The sequence below is a fragment of the Patagioenas fasciata genome, chromosome 3, assembly GCF_037038585.1.
Source record: "Patagioenas fasciata isolate bPatFas1 chromosome 3, bPatFas1.hap1, whole genome shotgun sequence".
NCBI lineage: Eukaryota > Metazoa > Chordata > Aves > Columbiformes > Columbidae > Patagioenas > Patagioenas fasciata.
In genome coordinates this window covers 32,066,478-32,090,461 of record NC_092522.1, presented here as the reverse complement: position 1 = coordinate 32,090,461, position 23,984 = coordinate 32,066,478, and the positions used below count along the sequence as shown (strand labels likewise).

Here is a 23,984-nt window from a genome sequence, read left to right as displayed (position 1 = left end):
TTTTTTTCCCTGAAGATCACAACGTTTTCAGTCAACACTGTGGTTTTTCTGCATGTTAGAATGTGTATTTATGAGATAGATAACACTTCAAATCCTCATTACTCTTTATAATTTCACCATTATAAACTGCCTTACATGACTTTCCCAGCCACGACATTACACTAATCTGCCAGTGTAGGAGTCCTCTATTATGATGGAGCCTGCTGAGTGTTCATGTAAGGATGTTTTGGGGAGGAGATAGGCCTGGATGAGGGGCAGGAAGCCTTGGGCTTTGGGGACTGTGAGAAGAAGAGATAATCGAAAAGCTGCCTGTTTAAGCTGGGACCAAAAGCCCAGTCCTGCTCCAGGTTTGCAACTTACCTGTACGGGACCATGTACACCACGGCACTCGGGTGGTCAGGCTCAGGAGATGTGGTCTGCTGCCATGACTGCAGAAGTGGCACCAATCAACAAAACGTGTTACTTTGCAGAGCTTTATGAAGCTCACAGTCCCGTTTTTCTTCTGTAGGCCCTCGGGCACAACACAGGCTTTTGTAAAGGAACAGCCCAAGTCATTCACCATGGTGGTCACCCAGAGTCGGACACAGGAAGCTCCAGGGAAATTGAAGGGCAAGTAGGGGGAGGTATAGGGGCCATGAGGGCAGTGTCTGGGTCACTCACGGCACAGGGGCATCGGACCTGAGCTGTCCACATTATAGGGCAATTAGAAATGCTGTTCCAGTAGCTGCAAGGATGCTTTCTGTAGTTGGCACTCTGTTCTCTGCTCCCTGCTTCTTCAAAGGCATAAAGGGCAAAGCTATCCCCTCTCATCCATCCACCCTTCTCCTGGTATCAGTGCAAGGGCAGGGACCCCCACAGGGGCTATCCACACCAAACAGAGGGGCAGGGAGCTGGCCTGCAGCCCAGTTTGGAGAGGACCATGTGCCCCTGTGCCCTTTTAAGTGCAGGATGGCAGAGCTCCCCCGTCTTTCAGATGTGCCTAATACACATGGTCCAATTCTGTGACTAATTTGAAGGTGTAATACACTTGGTACCCTGCAGCAGAATGACGCAAAGTCCAATAAAGGGAAGCCTTCATGTATTTGTTAAAATTAATGCTAAGCTACAAAAAAAGTCCCCTTGCTAAGGATGTGGGTATTCTTGACATTTCTTTAAAGCAAACTGCAGTGCACACTGAACAGAGTCCTGCTGAGGCTTCAGTAACTCAATTACGCTTTCTTCTCTTTCTAACCCACCCACATACATGTTTTCCCAATTTAAACTTTTTATAGATCCTCCTAATGTCTTTTCTACTGTGCTTTGCTCTTAGCATCACACTTGTTTTGTTTTTCTTGCTTCAACCCTTGTTCAAGTACAGAGTGCCTTCCTGCATCTGTGTAACACTGTGTAAGACAGTTTCCATACGTCAGTGTGAAGCAGAGGTAAAAGAAGAAGCAAGGAAGGAGAAACAAATGTGCCACCTATCTGGCTGGCCCTTTAATCTAAAATACAAAACACTGATTTAGAAGCCTTGGTCCTTGCGTGTAAATAAACTACTGGAAGTAGTTTAAATATATAAAAGACACTAATGGAATCATACACTAATAAAACCTAAAACACTTATAACTTCAGTAACTTGTCACAAAGCCAAAACTGTCACAAAGTGCTAATCGCACAATCAGGTCCAGGCATACACTCCTGGGACTATGAAGAAGGGATCTTGCTTACGGATTAAGGCTATATTCTTTGTGTTGAACAGAATGATTAAATACATATATTAATATAATTATATACAACTATATGTAAATGAAGCATGTAAAAAGTCATACCAACTTACCTTTCAAATCTAGAATAATTAGAATCATTTTGAGCCCTACTATAGTGAGACAACAGCTGATTCTAATGGGCTCTGTATCACTGAAATCCTGTGCAGTGTTTTGCAAGACAAAGTTCAGATTCATACTAAACTAATACATTCATTCATCTTTGAGAGCTTCTTCCCCAACTAGAATTCTGTTTTGTATTTGAGTTGTGTAACAAATCCCTCCTCAACTCAAAACCGTACTCCCCAGCAAAGCACTGAATTTCAGCACTAACAGCAAAACTCAGAGTCTTAGAACAAAAAAGAAAATGATGGACTTTCACAGTTGATAATTGCCACCTTCTTCTATAAGACTCTTGTCCTGATTTGAGTTGATTATAAAAGGAATAGGTTTCCTAGAAAAATGGAGATGCTGTCTTAAAGAAAGATGCTTTTCAGATCTAAAATACAAAAGTTGAATTCTATTTTCAAACAGAAATCATAAACTAATGAGCTTTATGTAGGAAAGAGCAATGTGCAAAATGCGTGAAGTTTTACTATTAAGGAAAATTATTTCTGGCAGTTGTACCACTTGAGATAAGGGGTGATGGAGACATGAGCAAATATCTTGGCATCACTCAGTGTGAGCTTGGAGCCCAGCCTAGCAACATTTCTAAAACGAATCAAAGCTTATCTGGCATCCTGTTTAATCGTTAGCTAATATATACATTGGGGCTCAGGCTTCCCCTATGTATTATGATGTTACTAGCACACTAATGACTGTTTCACTTCAGTGTGGCATAGAAGGTGGAGTATACTTGGGAAAGTATACTTACAGGCAAGGTAATGAACATGAGCATCACCCATTTGACTTTTAGTGAGGCTATTTATGTTGGTCCTAATTGTGCAATAGGAGATCAGAATATGTTAATGGCTTGGGCACAATAAATAAAGCCCAATCCACAGATGTGCACCTAAGAGTGTACACAGCATTCTACACATTCCTTTTAGGTAGTTTACTGTGTATTAAGCTGAAGAATAAGACAGTAGCTTCTGTCAGAGGTGAGCACTGAATGGAAGATGTGAATGTCTATTTCTGATAATGTGTGGGGTTATGGATTTCTGAGCTCCACCCGGGACCACACTGGGATGCGAGGAAGTCAAGCCCCAGAGTTAGATGTATGATACTGGATGGAATATTTTGTTCATATAGAGAGCAGATTGTTTTAAAAAATGGGATTAGTTTATTCTCTACAAAACAGGAAAGACTTGCTTCAGGCAACTAAAGGAAGCAGCAATTGCCCTTTTTATTCTTTCTTCTCCCCGAGGGGATATAAGGCAATGAGTCAACTTTGATTCTCCCCTCAGTCCCACTGTCAGAGAGGTTGCCAAGTATATATTGGGTTCCCAGGGGCAAAAGGCCTTCAAGCAGATATTTGTGATACTTATCCCTGTGGCTAGTGCTGAAAATTAAAGACACATGATGTTCAAACCCAAAACAACATGCATAGCTTTCCAAAGACAACCAGCTGCTTCACTGGGAACTGCCAGAGCAAACAATTAGGGATTCAGCAAGGCTATTCACACGGCCTCCTTTCTTATTGGATGGTTTGGTATTTTCTGCCATGGAAGGAGACAACTTTGACATTTCAAAAAGATTATAAGAATGATTATTCATCACTGGCTTTGTCCAGCTAGAGAGGTAAGGATAGATATGTATTCTGAAATAAAAAAATAACAGAAGTTTCCTCAGTGAAGAAGGCAGTTCATGAAATGCACATTAGTCCTAACTACTAAGCATGAACTGCATTCTAACTGAGAAATTATCAATAAAGGAAAGCTGTTTAGGAGGTTAACCACCACTATCAAAACTGAACAGGAATGGACATCGTATGCTTTTCTCAAATGGTTTTCTAAATGAAAGTGAGAGAAATGGACACAATCTAAGTCACCAAATTCACTCTCTTTCTGCTAAGTTTTGTGTAAATCCAAATACCACTTTGCTGGTATGGTCCAATTGCAACGAAAAGCCACAGTCTAGTATGTATAATAACTCCAGGCAGATTTTGGAGTCAGCTGTGCTCAGGAGAATCACTCTGGATTTACCTGGGCAAGACTGAGAACTGAACCTCTTCCATAACTTTAATCCATCTCCTGTGAAAGCACATGAAGGAATTCCAAAATTGACATTATTAAACTTCCCAAGAGAATAGTATTTCTGTGTACCATCTTTTCAGTGTCAGATGCACTTGTAAAATACTGTGCTTCTGCCAGTGCATATCACTTCTCATACTTTAGCTAGGTAATTGATGATTATGGACTAAAGTCTACAAAACTTAAATAATCCTAGCGTTCAATAAAGACACAGATCTTCACATATGTCAATATCTTGGCAGAATTTTCTACAAGACAACAAAAAATCTACTTGGTGGGCACACATCTAAAGCCTCATAAAAAGTGTTGCTAGAGCAGTACCATGAAGGCTGAAAAAGATAATTTTAAAAAAAGCAGTACTTAACAAGGTTAAACCCAAGTGAACTGTGTACCAGTTGCATATCAGATACTCAGATTTGTAAGAGCTTCTTCACCTATGGATGACAAAGCATCAGGATGTGAACCTTCCTAAACCATGTCTAACTCTTGACCTAGACAGTGACCAGGTCTTGGGAGGGCATGACTTCCCACAGAATTTCTAAACTTCCTGGTTTTGTCTGGGTTGAACACTGTCAGAAAAAAAACAATCCTTTCTGCAAAGCTGTTAGATGCTCCTTGCTATTTCACCAAGTGCTATTTTATCCCCTGAGAAGTCATACTGAGTATTCTACCTCTAATTTCACAAATTTGTTTAGTTCTTGGAAACGAAAATCCTAGCTCATATCTTACCAAATGCCTAAATGCAAATAAACAAGAAGAGTTCACACCATCAGAGGTTTAGCAAAAACAGTAGTTTTGTTTTTTTTTTTCTAGCCATTCAAATATTGTTGGTTTGAAAAGTGTTATGTGAAGTGAGTATAAAGGTATTTGCATTCCTTCAACAGAAGTAAAATATAAATCAAATAGAGCTAAGGGAGGGAAAGAAAACAAAAATGTGAAGTATAAGGGACTACAAAACAAACAAACGAGTAATTATTGTATCTTTATCTATCACTAATCTATAATTTCATAGATATAGCTAGATAAAAAAAAGATTAAAAGATAGCAACGAGAAAAATGTATTAGTGCTCAAGATAAGAACACACACTGCTGAACGGCTTCACAGCTTTTCCTGGACACGAATAATTGTAAATGATTTTACATGAACTGCCTGCAAATGAAACTGGCAACTTAACCCCCACTCAGTGTATATTTAAGCCAGGCTTTTACTGAGGCAGTTCTAACTGCTGATCAGAATAACATTTTTTTCCCCCTTCTGCTAATAACATTTAACATATTGCTGAATAGTTTTATGCAAAATAGGGGGTTTAAATTACTAAGGGCAGGGGAAATGACAGTTCAGCTGAACAACATAGATGTTTGAAAATCAAAAGCTGTTAATCAAGGTTAGTAAGAAGATATTATTTCTTAAGTTAATATCTTCTTCTTAAGTTGATCTTTCTTAAATAGAATGTTTTTGGTAGTTTTAGAAACTCAGCATAGGACCAAACAGGCTGTCTTATCTTTTCTAGAGTAATACCTTCTCAGCAAGGGTAGAAAAATATGTAGTATTTTGTAAGAAATCTTTCCTGAATTGTGCAGAAAGATTTGTAGATCCTGTGAGTAGGAAGATAATGTTGGTTTCCAGGAAAGTTTTCAAAAACATTAAATTCACTCTAAGAAAATTCCTGAAACTTGGGTTTTCCTGAGAGCATGTGACACACATGCCTCAGCAACATAAAACCGAAGAACCGAATCAAACCCAGAAAACCAATAATAAAAAGCCACTCAGTTGCAGGTATGCTATAACTGTTCCTGTTATAGAAAACAAAAACCAGCTTTGGACTCATTCTCTGCATGCATAGGCTGCTGAAGCATGCATTTAGGTTGCCTCTGTCTGAATACACTGCATTCTGGCAATATGGCAAGAAGCCAATAAGATAAAACACACCATGAGATGCTATTTTGCAAATCAGAACTTTCCCAAGAGTGACATAATAGATCTGGAAATTAGCAAAAAATATCAGCAGTTTCCATCTTTAAAAGCCCAGTTTATCTTTAAACCTATTTACCATCATGTAATGTTATGTGAAATTCATAAAAGTTGTGAGAGCAACAGTTAAAACAGCACTGAAGAACTGGACTGGATAACCAGTTTAGGGACCTGGATGACTAAGGCATTAGTTCTGAATGCAAATGTAAAGGGATAAAATTCTGCTCGTCTTATACAACTGTAAATCTGGAACAACCCTTCTGAGGCCCCTGGAATTTCTGAGATGTTATAGGAGCTCAAAATCTCTCCCAAATCACTGTGATGTTATTGTCCCTTCCTAAACTACATGAGAACATATACATTTACAGGCATAGGAATGGCAAAGTCAGAGACAGAAATTCCTTAACAGAAGAAGACAAAGATATTCGAGCTTGAATGCTTTGGAGTTATAAACTGTAACAACTAAACAATTTTCCATTTTCTTTCAAACGTCCCACACACCTAAGCCCACAAGCACATTGTGATCTTAAATTATCTTTGGACGTAATACTCACAGAAATACACAGGGTGTAGACAATAAAACATAATTAAATTGGTTTGAAAAATGCCTGTCCAAGTACCTATGATTAAATTATTTCATCTTTAGATTGAGGCAGCAAGTTTCCCAGGATTGTAAGCACCTACATTCTAACATGGATCAAAGTGTTGGCTGTGTAAAATGAGAAACAGGCCAGTGCAAAACTGACAGAGTTAATCCATGGGATACACTTTTCCATCATAGTAAATGCTGTTTCTGTGCAGTGAGCCATCAGTAATTTCAATTATTTTTCCTGTAAGTAATACAGATCTGTTTAAATCAATTTGTGCTTTCAGGGTTACTGTACTTTAATTTGCCCTGTACTTTATACTTCCCCTGCAAGCTGCAGTTTAACAGATTTTATGAAGATGCAACTGTGTTAGAAGAAAAATATTGTTGTGTTCATAGCGAAGTTCCAGAGCCACAGACCTTTAATCCTCTGTTGGCTACATACATACAACTTCAGAATTTCTCTACCACTTCAGAGCATTGCTATGACATTTTAAAGTCACAAGGGATAGGCATTCATTTGTGGCAAATACTTAGTCAAGTTTTTTTGGTGTTTTTTTTTTTTTTTAATTATTGGTACTGTTGCTTCAGAGCTTCAAATATATGATAAGGAAGTATTAAAAATTATTATTGTAATATCTATCAACAGCACACTGATAATTTATACCTCTAACTCCTATGCAAACAGCTTGTGGAGTGAAGCGAAAAGCATACTTCACAGAGCTTTAACTTGATATACGCTACCTGTACAAGGCTGAGCACAAGATCACAAAGCTCACTTCAAAAACTATAGTAGTTTGTGAGATATTGCAACTGAATTACCTGTTGCTTGATAGCCTGGCAACCATTTGGTACAATCACTTGCACAAGCTCCTGCTGATTCTTAGGCTTACCAACAAGATCTCCTCTTGTGGATGCAAGACTCTGTCATGCTTAACATTTCACTGTTGTGATTTACATCAATCTTTGCCAACATACAAGTGCTAAATGTGCATAATTCTGTGTGTGTTAGTACAGGACCTGGAGAACCCGAGATAACAGGACTAATTTTTCAGTGTGAGTAGGCTGGTAGGGTGACATTCACCTGCATGGGTCCTAACTTGGCATATGGAATGGGCTGTGTGTAAAACAGGGGCTGCAATCTAGATTTCACCATAGCTTTCACTATTAGTCAGACATCTCTTTCTCTCCCTATTTGCATGAATTGTACACAGTAAATTTATTTTCTTCAAAAAAAACCCAAGGATCTTCCCCAATTAAGCACCTCCTCTCAAACTGAAAGTTTTAATAAGCTGGCAAGCAATACAAAACTATTAACAACATCCTAAGGAAGAAAAGCATATTTTTTTCCATCAGTGAGCTGAAGCCCATTTTGATAGTCTGGTTAGCTTCCAGCTTTGCAAAGTACTGAAATATTTTTGGCTCTGGACTATGATCAGACAAAATGAACAAAAGTGAAAACAATTATCGTAGCAGTTTTGTTTCGGGAATTTAAATCCTGCCAATTCTTTTAATTTTGCAAACCGACACCTTCTCAGACTTCTTCTTTGTGTTAAAACCTCTTTGCTGTGTTTACAGTGCCAGCTGAATGGTAAATGCCCACTAAGAGAGGAGCAACAGACAAGGTTTATTCCCCTGCTCCTGCAGCAAACTGCCCACCCAGCCCATGAGCCTCCTCTGTAGTTTCTCCTTTGTAGTTTGATCTTTATTGCAATCTAAATGCTTGATAAAGGTGTAGAATCTCATCTTGAAACTGGCAGAGCTGTTCTCATTTCTCCACTTGTGCAGGAAAATAAAAAATTCTGAGCTTCGCACAAAAGCTCAGTAGCTCCTTTTAAAGGACTTCCTCTCTTTTCGGGGTCATTTGCTTTAAATATATGGAGCAGTAGTCAGGGAGTGAAATATGTAGACAAAAGAAAAAAGTTTGAAATTAATTAAGGCCTAGAGCATAATAATAATAAAAAAAATCACATTAGACTTGCAAAGGTCTGAGGATCCTCACAAACTGGGTGAAGCCAGTCTCCTCTCCTGCAAGGGCACTGGGTTTTAATATCACTCAGAGCAGGGAAGGATCATAAGTATTAATCTATGCTACCTCAGCAAGAAGCAGACTACATTGAGAAGATGTCAATCTGTCTTACATTTTTATATCAGATTGGATGTCTTAGAATATTCATAAGATATTTTCTGCAGACAATATATATTGAAAGTGCTGTCTTTTGCTGAAGCTTGAAGAACATGAGAGTAGGTACTTAAAAACACAACATGCAAATGTGAAAGCAAGCTGATCAAATCTAAAATAGTAAAGAGAAGATGTAGTGCAACTTTCTTTGAATCTGGTCAAAGCTGTAGGTTGCTTTACTGTTATCTGAATGGGATCAGATGTTGTTGGCATAGTAATATGTAAAAATCATGTTATTACACATGCACACAATTGTTTTACTACCTACTACTTTGCAATACTACAAAACACCATTTCCCTTCCAAGATTTTTCCTAAACAGTGAGTAATCTAAAAGAGGAGCACAAGGAATTTTACACCAGATGAGGAATTAAAAAATATTCAGGAAAATGTTCATTCCCACATTAAATGGAAGGGTGCAGCAGAGATACTGTAGTTTATTCAAGCTGAAACTGCTTCAGTCCTGTTTGACCTTGTGGAATTCACTGTACAATTTTTTATTTTACAGAAATGAACCCAATGTAATGTGTCCTGAGATACCCAGAGGTGGAGCAAACAAAACCAAAACTTCTGAGTTGAAAAGGTCAGAAATGAAAATCTGTCAGTCACTGCTATTAACTGACGAAGTCAGAGCTGCTCTCCCATTCTTTTTTTTCTCTGATAATGTGCTGATAGACCAGGTAAAAGAGCTATGATAAAGGCATTTGGAAAAGTTACTTACGAACAACAGCGAACCCCAAAGGTAGGTGTAATCCTCTGTACAAGGGCTCCCTCTGTCCAAAGATATTGCCTGTCACAGGACAGGAACAGTGTGCCACAGTGAAAGGTGCCAGCAGTGGGAGGAAGCACATAAAACAAATTAGACCTCTCTCCTTTCCACCAGTAAATCTGTCTGGTAACAGCTGTTACCTCTCCAGTTTATACAACTTCTTCTCGAAAATCTTTGATGTCCAGAAGACTGGAAAATCTAATCATGTCTTGGGAAAGAGAATAACAAAAATATTGAGAAAGTAATAAAAACACAAACAATTCTCTTATTGCAATACTCGCTGAGAAAGAAAGATCTCCAGACCTGGTTAGTTAGCAAACTCTTTCACAAACCAGTCATGAATGGATTAAATTTACTATTCATCGTTACAGAAATAAACAGACTTGCTACATTCAGCTATCTTGAGAACAATGATATATTTTCATTTGCTTTCCTAAGGACAACTAGAAAATAAGAGCATTGATGCTTTGGATGAAAGTCTTCAGCTTACATAGCCAGGGCATAGTTTAGACCATTAGTCCAAGGGCCTGATCCTTCATTACATCAGCTCTAATGGAATTACACTTGTGCAATCAAGATAATAATGAAATAAATAAATAAATAGGTTACAATATCTCTGGTTCTATGGATCTCTTTAGTTTGGAGAAAAGGAGATTGAGGAGCGACCTCATTCATGTTTGTAAATATGTAAAGGTGAGTGTCACGAGGATGACGCCAGGCTCTTCTTGGTGATAACCAATGGTAAGACAAGGGGTAATGGGTCCAAACTGGAACACAGGTGGTTCCACTTAAATTTCAGAAGAAACTTCTTCTCAGTGAGGGTGACAGAGCACTGGAACAGGCTGCCCAGGGAGGTTGTGGAGTCTCCTTCTCTGGAGACATTCAAACCCGCCTGGACACATTCCTGTGTAACCTCATCTAAGCGTTCCTGCTCCAGCAGGGGGATTGGACTGGATGATCTTTTGAGGTCCCTTCCAATCCCAAACATTCTGTGATTCTGTGACCAAACTGGACGGATAGACTGTACGCTGGGAGATCTCTGGTGAGGCATAAAGTGCGAAGCAGCTTGGCTGCTCTCTGCCATGCCCCGGCTTCCCACCTGGAGAGGTGGCCTCCCACCAGAGGCACATGAAACTCAACCCCATGTCAGGTAGGACATCACTCCCCAGGCTGACAAAAATGTCTTGAGATGTGCTACCTGTGACATAGGCCCTACAGTAGTTAAATGAGGAACCAGAGTCCTCTTCCATCACTTTTGCCCCAGACAATAATTGTCAGGATGACCCAAACAGGCACTGCTCGGGGCACGTGGTGAGGCTGCTGTGCATCGCCACTCGCTCACCTTGGCTCTGTCAGCAGTCAGTCAGGGCTCAGCTGGCAGCATGGGGAACACACAGAATCACAGAATCACGGAATGTTAGGGATTGGAAGGGACCTCAAACAGCAGCTCCTCCTGGAAAACACAGGAAGGGTGCCAGGCTCCACACACCTGTTGAAACAAGATTATAAGATTCAGGTTAGGAACGCTGATACACTTCTACTGCGCGGATCCTGCGGGCGCATCTGTGGTACCTGGCAGAGATTACAAAACTTCATGCAGAGCCGATCACTCTCACTGCTGGACAATAGGAACAGTGCTCATACCAAATCTGACATGCAAAGTGAGAGAGAGAATCTGAATTTTAAATATGATTTTTTAAGCTCCCCCTTTATCACCATCCAATTCACCTATAGCTTCCAAGCATGCAAATCTCCCCAGACAGGCACCTTTGTTACATGTCAGATAATACTCACAGAGAGTATCTTTTTGTTTGTAGATTATATTCAGTACAAACTCTCATTGGCTTATTTTTCTTTTAAATCACTGCAAAATGTCTCTCTGCTTTTGAGGGGGAGAAAGGTAGAAAGGGAGCAGGGAGGCTCATGCATTTTAAATTTTAAGGGAAAGAACCCCTCTAAAGTACAAAATCTTTCCAAGACAGACTTAGATGGTTTGTGAAACTTGTGTGTGACTGTTCTTTATAACTTGTACCACACTCTGCCTCCTTCACCCTCTGACACATAGCAAGAAAACTGGATTCAAAATGAGATTGCACCATGGTGAATTCATTCCTTGAATTGCAGCGTACATTTCAGCAATACACAGCGTGGGAACACGTCGATTAGCTCTCGCTTTGAAGAAATTGGATTTGCAAAGGTCAGCAGTGGCTCGGCCCATTTCTCAGCAGATCTTTGGCTTGCTTTTCATCCCGGGACTAGCAGGGAGGAGGTCAGAGAGGAATGACAAAAAGAGTGAGCTTTTTGAAGCAAGCCCAAAGAATCTGACAGTGCTCCCAGCAGTGTGGAGGTTTCTTTTGCTCAGAGCTAATAAATAGGTGAATTTTAAACCAAATTTATGGGAATAACTTTCTGAATTTACATATTAAACACTTCATTATTTTGGTATAAACTAAGAAATGTTTTCCAGTGTAACTTTAAGTCTGGTGAGAGCTGCCTGAAGCTAATCTGCAGAAACAGCCTGCTCACCCTCCCTCACCCACCCCTCTTTCTGTGCGAAAGGGAGCAGTCAGCCTGGAAAGAAGATGGAAAGAGGCAAAGCTCAGCCCCCCGTGGAAGTGTGAAACCCAGGGAGTTTGTGCTCTGTATTTGTCCTTTGAAACACATTTCCCAGTTGTTTAGCTTGCTCCCGTGCCAGCGTACTGAGACAGAGGTAGCTTCATTACCCTTTCGAGCAGGAAAACTCACAAAATAGTTTGGCCACTCTCCACACCTTATTAACATAAACTGGAGTTTCCTCCCGCTGCTGGCAGGGCAGGGTGCTGGGAACGTGTGATCAAGGCATTTCAGCGGCTGTCGCCGAGATTTGCCTTATTCCTGCGGTGAAGGATTAATCTTGGATCCCAAACGGGGTTGCCGTGGGCACTTGGCCTGGAAAGCCACAGAACGGGGAAGGAGGTGGGGGAAAAAAGAAATGAGGGCAGGTTAGAAATGAACCTAAGAAAACCAGCAAGCCTGAGTTCCTTCAGGCTTGATACTAAACATCTCTTGCAGAGATATAGCACACATCGACCAAAATATGTCCTCTAGAAAACTGAGAATAGTGGACTTGTTTTCTCCATTAGTGTATTTTTTTGTCAGGTCCCTTTCATATGCCTTGATTTCTCTGGCTTTAAAGCCTTGTGAAGGCTTACAGTGTGGAAAGAGAGTGGAGAGAAGGTCTCCACTGTCGCAGGTCTCACTGAGATGTAAAAATTTGTTTTTCCCTGGCTCTTCCGACATAAAACGTTGCAGCATTCTGGCATAAAATGTAATTTAGAAAATATACAAATTGTAGAAGGAGAAATCCTAATGCCCTGTAGGTTGCTGTTAAGTAGCCAGTACCGACCCGGGTGAATTCTCCCTGGCATTAACTGAACAAAAGCTAAATGCCAGCCTTTGCCCTGACTGATTTATTCAGCTCGGAGAATTCCCTTCAGAGTCGAGCCCAGGACTCCCAGAGTCAGCAGTAATCCTGCAGATCTTGGGAAACCTGCTGGAGGGGAGCATTTACAGCATGTGTAAAAAGAGGTGCAGGGAAAAGCGTTTCAGGAGGACAAAGATGAAAAGAGCACGGCTATCGTCAAAATGACAGATGAGTGATGTTTGTATGACCGAACAGGAAGTAATAAACACTGGGTTTAGGCTTTTAGTGGGGAAATGGCTTGTTCACCGACTGCTGCATAACTGCATCAGGCTCCCATCAACGTGTAATCATCTCCATGAAAGAATGAGCCTATGGAGGGCTTGTAACAACTCTGCCAAGGAGACCGTGCCAGCTCCTCTCACAAGTGTTATGTTACCACAGATCCAGGCGTACCCTGGAGTTTCTCATGACCTCACGTTCCAGCAACTCTTCGGCTAAGCCTTTGCTCTCCGTTTACAGATGTGCAGGCAAGTAGGGGACCTGAGCACAGTTCACTGACTGAGGGGATTTCTCTTCAGAAATGGCACTTTGTGCTAAATATGAGGTCAGATCCCATCCAGAGGATTTGTTTACAGAACACTCTCTAGGAATACAATTTTTAATTCAATTAATTTCCACAAAGTTTGACCTGTAGGAAATTGTCATTTATGAATACATACACCATTTGCAAATTTTGTGTCTGTGTATGCATAGGTAAACATGTATCTAACATGCAGAGTTTAGGCATAAGGAAGTGTATCAGGATTATCTGTGTACAGCTGTTCATGCTTAGCCATCAAATACCAGAATTAGCTTCTTTTTTTTTGTATTTACCATCCTCTTGTTTCCCTGTTTTCAACATGCTTTTTTATATGTGATACTTTTATCAACACTTACTTCAGCTTCCTTCAGTGGAGGAAGGTGCCCTTACCACACCTTTCACATACAAATAAGCTTCGTAACTGAAAACACAAAGTGCTGGGTTTAGATTTCTTAAAAACAACAACAAAAAGCCCACACAAAAGTCAGAAGGTTAAACAACTGCACTTGAGGTACCTTGCTGAGCTGTAATAAAAAAAGAAAAGATTGGTCTGAACACACATTTTTTTATTAAAAAAGAATGCATATAAATTACAGCTGCTGACCATGTAGTCATTCTTTTTATGAGGTGTTTCCTTATACCCATATATGATTTCCACGTATAAATTCCCTGTTGGTCTGAAAACTGCTCACATGAAACTGGTGTTTTTCTTAATAAATTGTCCACAGAATCTGTATTTCATCTTGGACATAAAAAGTTCATTAGGAGAAAAAAAAAGCATCCCAGTGTCCTGGTGGAAAGCAATACCAGACACTATCCAAGCTAAACAAAGATCTGCCTGCTGACTGCATAGCCTTTTTTCCCCTGCTTTTCTAATTAATTAGTTTCCATAATTTAATAAAATTCAATATAACATAGCATAGTATACTTGTGCCCGCAGCAACAACCATCTTGTCCAGAGGAGAAAAAAGCAATTCTGTTTCACTGAGGATTTCAGCATGTTAAATTTTGTTTCCTTTACAATTCTCCTGGAGAGAGAATAGGCACCTAGCTCTGCCTCCAAGCACAGAAACCCCAAAGTCCTCTGCTCTGAAAGAGCCTGTTTGATGGGATAACCTCAAACCATGCAAGTCTGGAAGCCTGGGAGCTGCTCCAGGTCTGCTTACCGGGGTCTTCTCACCAGGGAACGTCACTGGAAACGGAATTAGATGTTCCATATGGGATGCTCAGTTTTCAATCTGAGAAAGCATTAAAAACTATGACATTGTGAAAAAAATTTCCCCCAGTGCACACATGAAAATGAAAACCCACATTCATCATTACCTTTGCTACTCCATGTAGAAAAGAAGCAATGCTAAACTAAACCAGATGGCAGCGTATTAAGGGTCATCTCCTGCTCTGATGATGGAAGCACAGCTGTCTCCTGAAGAAACCAGTGAGCTCAGCAGAGACCAAATAAAGCATGTGCTCCCAAGAGATTCCTCCTTCTAGAGGAAAATGCTTCGTTTGACAAACTGGTGGATGTGCATCAGAATGTGACAGACAGGGAACATTTGTAGCAACATTTCACTGAACTAGTGTACCAGAGTGTGGTCCCCAAAAGCACAGTTGCTTTCACTCCGATAATTTACTTTCATCTGTCTTTTTCAAAACCTCCCCTAATTAAGCTTAATTGCCATGCAGTCACACATTAGTGCAACATTCTGTCCACTTATGGACCACCCATAAAATGTTTCATAGCATTAATCCTGGAAAGTGGTAGATTGCTTGTTTTGTTTTCTAATGTGCATAAGTGCCTATAATGCATAGTGATGGCTTTCTGGAACTGATACTTGACTCTGATTATCATGAAAAGATTCTTAGTTTATATCAGAATATTAGAGAGGTCAGAAGGGTGTTTGTGTTCTGGGAGAAACATGCATTTGTGATGATTTGGAATGTAATGCCTTTTGTGCAGAACTCAGACACGGGAATTCCCAGCAATTTGTAACATTTAGCTCCTTCTTAGGACAGTAATGGACCAGACCATAACAACTTGGATCCCCTCAGTTTTTGTGAGTTAGCTGGGTTTTCTGCACCATTTAAGTCTCAGAGACCTAGACTGACAATAAGCAGTGATGTGATGACCTAAGGAAACCCAAGTAAACTATCTTTCAGGCTGACAAAGGTCTAGTCTATAGGACTCTTCTAAATAGTTTGTAGGAGCTGATCTATAACAGAGTATTTAGAAAGAGTAAAAAAATATAACAGCAACACAGAATTGCAGGGAAGCCAACTGAAATGTTCTTGTGTAAGCATCTGATTATTCATCTCCAAACCTACAGTCTCAGTGCAGTTGCTCTCCTACCTTTGAAGTCAAGAAGTCTTCTGAATTTCCAGAGTATTCAAGCAAAAGCAGCAAGTACCAGGTTTCTCAGGGAAAAGCTGCTCCCAATACGCTTCCAGACAGAAATGCTCAGTCAAGCTGAGTGGGCTGAAAATTCACAACTAGAGGGACAAAAAGTAGTGTTAAATAATATAATCAGAACTTTCGTAGCCATTAGACAACATCATACAGATATAACGTAAAGGAATTCCAGCCTCACTCACTTTGGTGAGAGTCGGAGTTCACACAACATAACTAAAAATTTAACATTTCCACTGGCTACGCTTTCCTATGGTTTCTCAGCATCGTGGGATAATGCCAATGTTCTTGTCACTGCTAAAAATACTTTTCTTAGTCCAGAAATGACAAAGAGAAAGAGAAGAACAAAATTTAGGCCCAAGTTAATATTTCTAAATTATTAATAAGCTATTTAGTTACTTCTTTCCAAAGCTTTCAAGCTTTGTAGGGTGTATATGTTGGAAAGAGAAAAATGAAAGGAGAAATACTAAGAACTGCCTAACCAGCAAGGACTAGTTGCACATGTAATTTTTAAGGTAAATTTGTCCAAACTACAGAGTACTAGAGATCCACGTTCTTTGAAAAATGGAGGGGTCTTATGTTACACATGTGAGACAAAAGCAAAATAGAGATGAAGGGGTACACACATTATTTCCGTGAACTTAAACCGTAAGTTTCTGATTATGATTTAGTATTTTAATGCCAGAGAAAATAATTGTTTTCAGTCACACCTTTATGAATTTCAAAACAGAAAAAAACCGCCCTGCTTCTAATTTAATTGTTTTGAATAAAAATGCAAACACATAATTTTTGTTTAATAAAAGCTAGAAAATTTTAAATAACAGAAAATTTCTTCAAAAATTTCTTTCTTAAAAGCCACACACGCAAAACCTCATTGTTATCTATGTTGATACTATCTTTGTCCCTTATTTACCACCAAGGCCTAGCATTCTTTCTGGGTGGAAATGGCACAAGGCACACAGTTGTGGACAAATTGAAGTGACAAGCAAGCAAGAAAAACAAAGTAAAGAAAGTGAAAAGTGAGTCCATGTTCTGCCATCTATGTTGCAGGATACTGAGGATTTCATAGCTGCATTGAGTTAGTCCTAGAATTTAACTGGTCATTATAGAGAAAATCTGGTGTATATTATTAAAAAGAAACCCCCAGCTCAGAAATGCTTGTTTGCTACAGGGCTTTGAGTCCTCCACGTCTGGGATGCACCCTGATCCAAGGGATACAAGCAGTCGGGTTAGGCTGTGTCTGCTATGGTACATGGCGATCTGGAATGGCCTTGCGTTATTTACTCAGAGAAAGCATGGTGCCACCTCTCTGTGATTGTTTCTAGGCATCTTTTTACTTGCTTTTAAAAATAAGTAAAATATCCAATTTCTAAAAATACCAACTACTCAAAAAGCTCCTTAGGGAAATGAGGTTACAACATCACTGTGTCGTATGAACTTTTGCCTGTCATCTGTTTGCTCTTTCCCCTCAGTTTTAATTCCATTTTACAGAAGGGCAGAGGTCTCAACGAGTGTCAAGTTCTTACAAGTCCTGTACAAAATGGGGACAGCCCAGGACGGCGGATGCAGGAGCTCTGCCCTGGCCATGTGTATGGTCATTCCTGCCAGGTGCTGGAGGCACAAAGGACAGGGAGGGCTGGTGGTGGAAACCTGGAAAACAGACAATGAAGCTGAAGAGAGAGAAATCCATAGGAAATGAGGCCTCTTTAGTTTGGCTGCCGGTGGGTCAACTTGTTAACTAACTTATACCACTTTTTTCCCCTCAGTTCTTGAGTTCTGCTGAAAATTATTTTTCTGCCAATGATGCTTTCCAGGAGAAGACATAACTGCTCACTTCAAAACTTGTGACGGTGTCATTATTTTGCTGAATGAGGGGGCACAGCAAACATGCTTTTTCTTATGTTTTGCTTTAACCTTGCTGATGCCTTTTCAGTGAACTATGAGCCAAATTCTTCTTGTCACTGATTTAGCGAGTGTGTAGATACTGACATCCCCAATCCTACTTTTCCAGATCAAGAACACATTTCCTTAGAGACCACTGAACCTGCAGAGCTCTGAGTCTGTTTTCTTATAAACACTGGTCTCATGGATTTTTGTGGAAGAACATGTGTGGGTTGGGGACTTGGTACCTACCTATGTATAGTACATACTTATATTTAATTCTGAGATGCAGCTACCCTGATAGTTATAATCCTGTCCCATAGAAAGTAATATTAAGTACAGGGCATGTTCCTACGGCCTCTGTTTGAATGTGGTCAATCAAATGAATCCCTGTTCCGTAGGTTTCAGTACTCTTGAGGGTAACAGAAATCCAGTAACATCAACTAATCATGATTAAAAATGCAAGAAGGCTCATGGGGGAATGATTGCAGCTCTCCTACTTTGTTTTGATTAATATTTAATTCTGGTACAGACAGAAACAAGAACACAGTTGAGGCTGAAAAAAACATTTGTTCTGATGAAAGTATTTCGCTCACTAACAGTATCATCACTCAGTGAATAACAAAAGAACTGTGAAATCCATTGATTTAAAGAAACTCCACAACTATTTAGGGAAGTAAATATATATTTAGGGCCTTAGGCAATAAATATCAGTTACCTGGTGCACCCCAGGACAGAAACACATTCATGATTATATATAGTAATATCATTCCACGGTTTGTCTGGGTGAAAAGTGTTAATCAAGTTTGTACTGTTGATGTGCAGGTAACTGCAATCTAAATACATACAAACCTGGGTAATCCAGTCCAGACAAAGAGAAGATTTCCACCCGGGAGGAAATAACAAACGCAGTCACTCAGCCAGTGGCAGTGGGGACTTGCTGGATGCCCACAGCCTCTGTGGCTCTGCTGCTTGTGGCATCTGAGAAAGGGAAAAAGGACTTCAGTGAATCCAGTAACTATTGATGCTTCTCACTACATCTCTACAGCTATGCTTCAGCTGTGATGCAAACCATTAATTTAGGGTAATGATGCCTCAAGTTCAGTAACTGACATTCTTCATCATCTTTCTAAAATGAAAGTTTCAGAAAGATCATCCCAAATACTGAAGTTTGAGTTAACTGTGACAGCAGAGAGAGAATTTCTGCCATTGCTTGCACTCAAGCAACCAGGCAGAGTTACACTCACTGAAGACAAATTCTGCTTGATATAGTTTCTGGCACAACTGGAAGTTTATTTTGTTTCTCTGTATTTTATAAAAGATCGAGATCAATATATTCTGTCTTCTAGAAAGGAAAAAGCCATGATGCGCTGCTGTAGCTTGGGAAAATATAAACTTTGAGGACCTATTTCTGATGCCATTTCAGAACTGATTTAATGGTTTGTCTGCTGTCCTCATTTTAATCACCATCCAGGAAAAATATACTGCAGCAGTATACTTATTCATTATGAAAATTCCATATGAGTAACAGTCAGGAGTATTAGAACTAGGCTATACATATATGTAGTTAGAATTAGAATTTTTTTAAACAAAATAATAATAAAGAAAAAACAGTAACTCTGTCTTAAACCTAAGAAGCATAGCAATGCCACTAATCTGGAAGTGTATAACTTTGCATATTTAAATGTATCTGTATAAATATTAATATGGATAATTTTCTCTACCTCAAAAATAGAAAAAACTATCTGAACAGAAGTTCTTTGGACTTTAGATAGACTTCAACTGTTGGAAAAAAAAAAAAAAGCCCAGAATCCAAAACAATGGCACAACACCAACAATAACAAAACCATTTATTCTTTCTGCTGAAGTCATTACCCAACTTCTCAGCACTAATTCTGAACTCTGCTTCTCACTAGCCCTGTGCTGTAAGTACGACAAAGGGCAGACAAAAGTAGCAAAGAATATAAACTGAAATGCTAAGCTTGAGTGTAACTGGAGAAGCAAGTTTTGTCAGAGCCTGGCAAGGCTGAACCGGTGTAGATTTTACGGGTGAGTCACTAGAGAAGGCGCAGCATCATCAGCCCCAGAGCTGCTGTATCTCTACCAGTCTGGGAGAAGGGAAATAATAACGGGGAATAATTGTGCTGCCTGGCTTCATTTAGAGGAAGCCCTGACGTACAGAAACAGCAGGATCTGTTTTGGGAAGGGACAGACCCTTTGGACCTACTGAGCAGTAGAATGGTTCTGTCGCTTTGATTCACACTGGGCAGGAACGTTCCCCCAAGCAGACCCAAACACTCATATGAACTCTGTATAAATAAGGTTATAAAGCGACTAATGTTCTTTAGCCATAAAGAGATAATACCAACCATGAAACCTGAAGGGCTTTTTCTTGTCTCCTGCACATATGAAAGATGGCATTAAAAGAGATTAGTTTTAAACCACTTGCAATTTCCTTTATGCAATAAAAGATTTTCTTTGCTTGGAATTTTCCTATTTATGGTGTGTATTTGGACTCAGTATAACATAATACTTCCCTCAGTATCCCTGCTTTTAATGATGCTAGCAGTATTTGAGCCATTCATCAAATGTGACAATTGAAACAGCTAGGAGTTAATGGGAGCATAAGCAGTTTGACAAACACAGTCTATTTGGCAAGGCTGAGGTCAGAACTAAAAGAACTGCTCTTGGTTAAATAAACAGAAAAGCAACAAAGTAAAAGCAAAATCTTTGCAGCCATTTATCAACTTTAAAAGCCTTTTTGTTATAAGAAACATAAAGTGAAGCTGCACACAGAGATGAGAATTAAATGGGGTTGGAACAATACAGTGAGCTTCTTTTTAGGTGAAATTAAAAAGCTCAGTTAAAACTGAAGGATTATGTCCATAAAATTGATATGCAGTCGCATAATACCTAAACCTACACATTAGAGCTATCTGCTTCTGAACTGACTTAGTCTTTTAATGAACCTGGTCTTTTCCAAGATAACAGACTAATTCAAGTAGCATTGAAAGGAAAATGATATGACAGGAGACAACTTTGGTCTGCAAAGCAGGAGAGCACTGTGTAGGCATGTTCAGGACCACAGGCGAGACTTCAGCCATTCACTGCTGCTTCAGTAACAAATTTACCTGATATTAATCTGTGCAGGAGGCCTTCCAGAGAGTTTTGCAAAATATCTTAATTTCACATTTAGATACAATATTGCCTGTGGGAAATTCATGGGTGTCAAATGAGTCAAATGACTCCTGGAAGCTAATAATTAGAGCACTCTCTAAATCCCTTCATTTGTTTGGTTCAATGAACCACTTTTTTTTTTTTTACTTCGTGAGATTAGTTTGGGCTCATCATGTTCTGTTTTTTTGGTTTTTTTGGGGGGGCCTATTTTTCCCCTCTCTCCAAGCCCCTGGAGAGCCTAGGAAGTGTAGAAATACTGTGAATCAGCTTTCCTGCTGTTTAAATTTGGGAGTGATAGTACTCTCTTGACTAGATAAGACAATACAGATTCAGACACTCAGACATTTTTGGCTATTATAGCTGTGCAGAGTACTCTTTAATCATTTGCCTACCATCACCTTGTGTAATCGCTTGTATCGCTGTCCAGAAACCACCAGTACCATTAGGGAATTTCCGTCAGAAGCAAGTAATCTGGCAAAACTCAGTAAGCTTTTGCAATCCTAAAGTTTCAGGAAAGGTCTTTATGGCTTTTGGGCTGGACACATTGCCAGATGAAAAATCCCTTTTCTTTTGAGACTTCTCCATCCTTTCTATTGCTTTCATGCTTTTACAGCTATTGGCAATTCAGAGACAAAAAAGAAAAAAGGCTTGTGTTGAGGCACAAAGACAGCAGAGTGACTAAGGATAACTAAGAATAGTTACACATTTACAGATTTTGTGCAATTTACTTGTTTCTCTAATAATTTTTCATTTTTTCTTTCATAAGGCAATATACCATATAAATGATATATTTAACAATTCCTATTGCTGCTGGAAAATCATGAAAGACTTATTTTCCTGGAAGTGATTGATTATAGTCTGGACAAATGAAATAATTTTCCCTCTCCTCATTACGCTTTGAGTAAAACACTCATTACAGGAGCGCTGTGCAGCCATTTGGAGCTAGAAAATGTATTCCATTTAGTCTGTCAAACAGTTTAACTGCTGTCTTAACTCTGCCTCTTTTCCAAACCTCCTTTTCAAGACTACACTAATATAACCTAATTTTGACAGAACATTCTGGACTCGGAGCAGCTCTGACTCTTGAGCTTTTTTCCACCTGGAATGGGCTTTTCATCTGTTTAATTTCAGGGCTTTCTGGTTAGTTTTGTTTAGTTGTTTTGTATTATACAATCTACAGTCATCTTACAAAGTAATTAATAGCACTCATTTGGACTGCTTTTTGGAACTATTTGGAAAAAAAAAAAAAAAAAAAAAAACCAAACCAAAAACACACATACACACACAAAAAAAACACCAAACAAAACTCAAATCCTAGTTTTACTTTTCAATAAAAATGTTTTTACCCAAAATACTGCCATGGATGTCTGAAGACTGCACTGTCCTTTCTAATGTCAACACTACAAATGTCTTTTCTAATGAACATAATAGTTACTTTGTGTCATGGTTACATTTGTGTTTGGATATTTTTCTGTGTTCAAAAACATAAAAAGATACTTTTTTAATGTTCAGTGTGACAAACATTTAATGATATGATTCTATCTAACCTTCAGTAAAGCAGGATCCTGGGACAGAGAATAAGAAGAGTAATGCCGATTTTAATACAAAACTTCATGACTTCATGCAGAATATATACAAATTACATTACTAATATATTTTTTTTTACTCATGTAGTGACATAATAGCAAGATCTGGATTAAAAGATTCAGGAGATCCTTACAGTCTCATATCTCTTGTGAATGTTTTATGGATTGAATTATTTCTCAGTGCTATACAGAGAAAATCCCATTCCACAAAGGCAGGTTTGTTACCTACTTGAATATTGGTTGTTTTTTCTTTTTTTTTTCAAAGTTCTGTGATCAGCAGTGTGCTAAACTGCTTAAGGAAATCTACCCTATTCATGCTCCTACCCTCTTTTCTTAACCAAATTGAGTTGATGCTGAGAGATTTTCACTATGACAATGGTAAAAGTCTTCTCTTTAGTCCAGTCCTGGGGAGGTGGAGGTTAGGATCAAGACTGTACTTTCGCTTTGCAATACTATTGCAATCAAACAATAATAACAATAATAACAAAGCCATTATTATTTAGATATATGCTCATACACTGATGGGCTACCAAAATCTTTCCCAGAAGCCAACTTCACACCTTCTCCATGGCTGGTCTCCAAGAAAGACCCCTGAATAAAAAGCAGTGTGCATGAAGCACAAGGAGTAAGAGGGACAGGAGGACAGAGCAGTTTAGGCAAGACTTGCTTTGGCTAAGTGCAGGGTAGGACTGTCAGGTGCTAATGACCAGTTTTTAATAAATCTCCAAATCAAGAACTAAGAAAAGATATGTACTACAAAAGATGAACTGCATCTTTCTGGTTCTCAGGAAGTATTATTACAATTTTTGTTGCATTTTACTTTAATAATAGTCATTCAGTACACACCAAACATACTTGTTTGCTATCTCTATAATTTAGTGCATTAATAGAAAATACCACTTTTGTGTCACATCAGGTTATTCTGACTAATAAATCCTTTTAAGTTATGTGTCTGTATGTATCCTTTTTCACCAAAACAGTAAATTTACTGGACAGTTACTGATCTCCTAATAGCTACACGAACTGCTACATTAGAAGTTTTTACTGTTGATGTTACAGAGGGCATGGAGCTGTGTTCAAATCAGTCATCTCTCTCGTCATTATTATTATTATTTATTATTAGCCAAGTACCAGAAATATGCCAGGTCTTGGAATACTGCTAACAGTGACAGCCCTGTCCCACATTCATGAAGGCTTTTGAGCTTCAATTTTATTAAAACTCCTAAGTCACACAGAGCAGGTAATGAGAGACACACCACTAGCTAAATACTTTTAAACCTGGGGTGTGGAAGCCAAGTGAGGATATGAAAAGACACAATATAATGGAGAAAAAGGAGACGGGAAACCCTTTGTTTCTCTTTTTCTTTTTTTTTCTTTTGGTTTCTGTGGGTATTATTTCCTACAGGACAGGCCACAGAGTAGGATTTTATTCAATAGGGACAGAATAATATCCACCCCTTGTTATTACCCCTCACTGTCTCTGGGCAGCACGGATGAACTGAGTCTTTAAA

General features: G+C 39.1%; 1 long non-coding RNA gene across 1 annotated transcript in view; it reads right to left on the bottom strand.

Annotated features, from left to right (window-relative positions):
• Window positions 1-13,970: 13,970 nt before the first annotated feature.
• Window positions 13,971-23,984, bottom strand: part of LOC139827703 (uncharacterized) — a 108,596-nt gene continuing 98,582 nt past the window's right edge. Inside the window, exons 8-10 of the long non-coding RNA XR_011738618.1 lie at window positions 18,563-18,691; window positions 15,773-15,912; window positions 13,971-14,663 (exon numbers count right to left, since the gene is read on the bottom strand). This is a non-coding gene — a long non-coding RNA (uncharacterized lncRNA). The remainder of the gene's footprint in view (window positions 14,664-15,772; window positions 15,913-18,562; window positions 18,692-23,984) is intronic.